Below are 6,404 nucleotides of genomic sequence, written 5' to 3'. Positions count from 1 at the left end.
ATATGGCAGGCCCTTGGTCCCCAGGCTTTTTCTTGAACTTCCTTATCTTCCCAGGGAAAATGGTAGCACCTAATGAACGGGAGTTTCTCTTACTTTTTCTAACTCACCACGCTCTGCCCGACAGGAGGCATGGTGCCTCCCGATGCTTTCCCAAAGCAAATCTTAGCCTGTTCCCCATCCGTACAGGGCCACCCTCCCAGGAACATGAGATTCCCAGGGCTTCACGTCTCACCCCAAATACCTGCGCACACAACACACGGATGCACAAACTTGGTGCTGTTTATTTATCTTTCCATTTCACTCCGGGATAATCCACATGTCTGTGTCTGAATGCTCCGCCACCCGATTAGTCTTCAGCTGTTTCCTGTGCACAAGAACAATGTTTCCTTGAAGACGCATTTCCTCTGACAAAGCTTTTTACATGAAATACAGCTTTAGTTAAAGTGAACTCTTCATCATATGTATCTTAGGCTCTGGGAGTTCCCCGTAATAGAAAAGCGGTAATAATTGTATGCACTCTGAACATTAAAGTCTTGATAAAGATACAAGGCTCTAAGAGAACAGAGCATCACATGGTCAGTGGAAGCTGTCAAGGTTTCTCCACCCATGTCTTCAGCACTTTCCTCCAGAACCTCTTCATAATGATCAGTGTTCTCCTGGGGAGCTCAGTGGACCCCAAAGAAAGTCAAAGATGGTTGTGACGATCAAAAGAGGCATAGTGGGGTAGAGGCTTTTGGCGATTCCTAGTCTGTTGTGGAAGGAGAGGTAGGAAGAACATTACACAGGCCAAAAAACAAGGAGTTGAAGGCAGGCCAGAGGGTGAGAGGTCTTAAAACGAGTCAAGGAGTCAGCACTGATTCTGAGTGAGTCTGGACATGCATACTTCTTGGCCCACATTCACCTTCACCAACCAGAACCTGATTTGTGCCGCAGTTCTCCAGAGTTGCCATCTCTGCCTGATGCCCTTTGGACGAGGGGCCTCAGGCTGTGTTCCTCCGGTCTCAACAGCGCCATGAGAGGAAGGAAAGTTCCAGCTACTTCGCACCTCATGGCTGAGTACTCAGCCAGGGGCTCCTCACTTGTCCTGTTCTCCATCTCCATCTCCTGTCCCGGTGCCATCTTCCTCATATAGTACTTCAATGGATTGGGCCGCAGGTTATTACAGGTGAACTGCTAGGGGAAACTGAAACGGTCAGGAGGGGCAGAGCTCTGATTCCAATGCCACAAGCTGGGGACACACCAAGGACTTCCTAGCATTGCCAAGGAGCCTCATCTCGGCAATACTGCCCGATCCTGCCAACCTGTGGTCAGAGAACCAGGTGAAGAAGTTAAGGCTGCTTGTGTGGTGACTCTGGCTGTAGGCCTCCCATTCGTTCTCCTGGTACTACGTAAAGGCAGTGGAATAGGTCTCCCTATAGCCCACAGGAAGAAAGTCAGGTGAAAAGGGGGGTCAGTCACCACTCAAGTTCAACCCATGGGCTTCTGCTGTCCAGGCAATGAAGCTGCACTTACCTGTGTCGGTAATGTGGTACTCCTTCACTATCTCATCATTTCGGAAGTAGGAGATGCTCTGGAACAGCACCATAAGATTGCATCTATCAATGTCTCCACCTGCAGGGAAAAGTAGATGAAGAGGGTGAACTCTCACACCAGGGCACTCACCCTTTCCTCTTTCCTGGGATAGGTCACTTTCCCAAGCTCCCTGCCTCCATAGCCTCACCCTCACAGATTCACCTTCAAACTGTTCATGAAGCTGAGTATGTTTTCATCTTGGTCACTGATCATGGCTGTCAATGTCGGGTGGTTGAGAAACTGCTGTCGGTCAAGGAACCTGCAGGCTGAACACTGGACATGAAGTGGCTAGAAGAGGTAGCATGAGTGGAAAACTGCCTGGCATTGCCTCACCTACCTTTCCGGAGGCCCCTTCCCTGTCCTCACATATTTTACGACCTGTCTGCGCAGAAACCTTGCACCAGCACCAGGCCAGCATACTGTGGTCCCTGCATTGCAGTGTTAAGGATACAGCTTTGGCTCAGAATCCATGCATGTGCTGGATAACGGTGCTTCTGAGGTCCAGTTTGGGCTTTCGCCTCTGCCAAGTCCTGCCTTTGAGCCGAGACATGGCCCTGCTGGCTTGCTCATTGACCGGTTCCATCTCTAGCTGGAGTGCCTGTAGAGCCTTCAGTGGTGACCAGGTGCAGGGCTCACCGCGCACTGGCCCTGCCTGCTCCTGTTTCTCTGACTCCTCTTCTTGAGCCTCTGCCTCATCCTGTGAGTCATCCACAGGCTTCTCCACCACCTTCCTCACCTGGGTGAGGTCCTCCCCCTCCAGCACAAACTGCTCCCCAGCATCCAATTTCCCCTGCAAGCTTTCCTCCTGGTCCTGCTGCCTTTTCTTGTTTGAAGTCTACCAGGCATCTGGCTCCTCTTTTGCTTCTACCAACAACTCCTCAGCTTCTACCTCCTCCTGCCTCCCCACCTCTAGCTCCTGAAAAACCTTCTCTCCTGTCACCACTCCCTACTCCCACCCCTCCTCCACCGACAGTTGCTTCCTCTATGCTCCCTTCTGGGCCTCGTGTTCCTCCTCCAACAACAACTCCTCTCCAACTACCACCTCCTCCTCCCACTGCAACTCCAGCTCCCACAAGACGTCTCCTGTCACCAACACTTCATCCTCTGCCACAACCTGCACCACTTGCATGAGAACCTCCCCTCCCAGGACATACTGCTCCACAGCGACCAGTCCACCCTCAGCACCCTGCTCCTCCCCCCATTGCTCACCGCAGGAAGGCCCCTGCTGGACCTCGGGGACCTCATTGTCCACTAACTGCTCTCCAGCCTCTACCTCCTCCTGCCTCCCTACCTCTAGCTCCTGAAAAATCTTATCCCCTGATGCCACTGTCCCTTCTTGTCCTTCCCCCACCCACAGTTGCTCCCTTTCTGCTCCCTGCTGGGCCTCATGCTCTTCCCTCAACAACAATTCCACTTCAGCTACCATCTCCTCCTCCCAGCACAACTCCAGCTCCCACAAGACGTCTCCTGTCACCAACACTTCATCCTCTGCCACAACCTGCACCACTTGCACGAAGGCCTCCCCTTCCAGGACATACTGCTCCACAGCCACCAATCCACCCTCGAGCCCCTGCTCCTCCTCCCATTGCTGACCACTGTAAGGCCCCTGCTGGACCTCAGGAACCTCGTTGTCCACTAACTGCTCTTCAGCCACGACCTCCTCCTGCCTCCCCACCTCCAGCTCCTGAAATCTCTCTTCCCCTGCTGCCAGTCCTCTCTCCATCCCCTCAGCTCCCAATGCTCATCTGTCTCTGTCTTCTGCAGGATCTGTGGCGCCTCCTCTGACACCCGTTGCTCTTTAACCACCACCTTCTCCTTGCTTTCGACCTACAGATCTGTCCAAAACTCCTGCTCTTCCACTCCCACCTTTTCGCCTGCTGACACTTTTACTAAGGTCCTCCACTGCGCACAGGAGCTGAACCTCCAGCGCTAATGTCTTCCTTCCCACGCCCAGCTCTGGCACTACCTTCCCCACGCCCACCAGCTAGCTCCTCCTTCACTCTTTCCACCCAGTGCACCTCCCTGTTTCTCGCATGACTTTCTCCCCAATCCTCCTCCACAACTGCCTCCTCTTGCATGCCTTCACATCCTCCTCCACAGACTCCTCCCAGTGTTCCATCCCATATCTCCCTGCCCATCCTCTGAACCCTCCTCCTCTACCAGCTGCCCCTCCATTTCTACTCCTAACCCCACTGATATTTTCTATCTACTCCTTGCTCGAATTCCCAGTCCTGGTCTTCCACTTCATTGAGCTAACCGCAAAAACCCTCCCGAACAGCCACCACCTCCACTTACACCAACATTTCATTTCCTGACACCAATCAACAACCAGCATGATATCTTCAGCTCAAACATCACAGCACTGTGTCCAACCCTCACCTCTGAAGCATCACATTCCTGCACTGCCTCCTACATGAAACAGAAGCATCCTTGACGGTCAGAACAGCACCATCCTGCTAAGACTCCACATCTGCTACTGCATCTTGGAGCCCTGAGGGTCTCTGTCACATGAAGTGTCCCTTTAGAAGCAATGGCAGCCCAAGGGGCACCAGAGTTCTCAGCCCGTGTCCCAGACCTCATCCTCAGTCTAGCAGCTGCCTAGAAGCAGGTGTTGGAAGCACACAAACAATAGAGCTGGGGAAGAGCAATGTATGCTTGCAGTGCTCAGGGTTATGGCTGACAACACTGGGCTTAAGGAAGTTGAATGCGTGAAAACAGGTATGAGACACCAGCATGTGGCATAGAAGGTGCTGTGGTCAAGACGCTCTGCTGGCCACGCACAGTCTGCTCATCACACATCTCCTCCAATCGGGGAGGGACCAGTGGTGGCGCCCTCCATGGCTCCGCCTCTCGCCCATGTCCCAGAACTGCATCCTTGCTTCCACAACCCGGTGGTCTGACCAAGCACAAGCCCAGCATGCTTCTGGGGTTTCCTCAGAATTGCCGCCTGCTGTTTGCACTGCAGGCGCCAATCAGAGATTCCTACTCCCCGTGTATGTTTCACTATCAATTTCCCACTGAGACATAGTGAGCCCTAGAAAGAGGCACAGGGACACACTCTCGTGGACAGCAGACAATGGTCTGGGTAGGAAATTCCTGTGTTCCATGCTAGAGGCAATGGGAAGGCCTGTGGCTGCAGGAGACTGGACCTCCCTTTGTGTGAGGAAATGCTCAAGAGCGAAATGCACCAATAAGACGGTGCATTGTGTCTGTCTGTCCTCAGTCTCCACCCTCGAGTTCTTAATATCTCCTGCTCAATGTCGTTCTATCTCTTCACCTCTCTGTTCACTGCCCGTCTTTGGTTTTGATGCCCTCTAGCAAGTAGGGAAGGCCCCTCTTTTAACAATGTTGCTTATCAAATAAAAGACCTCTCCTCCTCTGCCCTAGTACCCGTTTAGGAGAATGAACGCAATCAGGACACGGTCCCCAACCCTTTATAAATCGCTTTTCTAACGAATTACAGAAACAAGTGTCTCCCATGAAGCTGTGATGATGTAGGAAACTAAGTCCTGCTGCCATCTGGAGAGTAAGAGTGAGGGACGCTCCTTCTGCCTTTTGTAACACAGTGAAGCACCGGTGTTTGGCGACTGGGGTAGTATTAGATGGAACAGGTCACAATCAGCAACTGACACCAGTGCAGGCATTTGCTGCTGCATAGAGGGAATGGAATCATGACTACAAGATGAGGTTTACTAAAGTGGTCAAGATGTTGTTCAGACTGCAGAGGCCAAAGCTTGCAGTCATCCTCTTACTTGCAGCCCAGTGGAACACAAAGAGGACAAGCAAAGGCTCACCCTTTTAATTTTCCTCACATGACAAAATTCTTACAGAAGCCTGTGTCATTTTATTTTATTTTTTCTATTTTATTTAATTTTTTTGGTTTTTCAATTGCAGTTGTCCCATTTTTCCCCTATTGCTTTCCCCCACTCAGCCCACCCCTTATCTCACAATCATATTCCTCCCCGTCGCCCATGTTGATGAGTCGTTTACACACGTTTCTTGACTAAACCCTTCCCTTACTTATCTCCCTTCACTCCCTCCCCCCTCCACCCTATCGACTGCTCTTTTGCTACTTGTCTATTTATTTCATTTGCTTGTGTTGTTCTTTAGTTTCCTGTATTAGGTGATATCATATGGTACTTTTCTTTTTTTGCCTGGCTTATTTCACTAAGCATAATTCTCTATAGTTCCATCCTCGTTGTCTCAAATGGCAGGAGTTTTTTCTTTCTCCCTGCGGCATAGTATTCCATTGGGTAAATGTACCACAGTTTTGTGATTCACTCATCTACAGATGGGCACTTACGCTGTTTGTAGCATTTAGCTGTTGTAAACAGTGCTGCTATGAACATAGGGGTGCATAAGTTCTTTCGAATTGCGGTTTCAGGATTCTTTGTGTATAACCCTAGCAGTGGAATCACTGGTTCAAAAGGCAGTTCCATTTTTAGTTTTCTGAGGAAATTCCATGTTGTTTACCACAGTGGCTGCACCAGTGTGTATTCCCACCAACAGTGCAGCAGGGTTCTCATTTCTCCACATCCTCGCCAGCACGTGTTTTTTGTTGATATGTTGATGATGGCCATTCTGACGGGTGTAAATTGGTATCTCATTGTGGCTTTTATTTGCATCTCTCTGATGGGTAGTGATGTTGAGCATTTTTCCATGTGTCTATGAATCTTCCGTATGTCCTCTTCAGAGAAGTGTTTACTCAGGTTCTTTGCCAATTTTTAAATCAGGTTGCTCCTTTTCTTGATGTTGAGTCATATACGCTCTTTATATATTTTAGAGATCAGTCCCCTGTCTGTGATATCATGGGCAAATATGTTTTCCCATGT

This window comes from Furipterus horrens, unplaced genomic scaffold (assembly GCF_987537825.1).
Source record: "Furipterus horrens unplaced genomic scaffold, mFurHor1.1.pri manual_scaffold_19, whole genome shotgun sequence".
NCBI classification, from domain to species: Eukaryota; Metazoa; Chordata; class Mammalia; order Chiroptera; family Furipteridae; genus Furipterus; species Furipterus horrens.
This window is presented reverse-complemented; position numbering follows the sequence as displayed.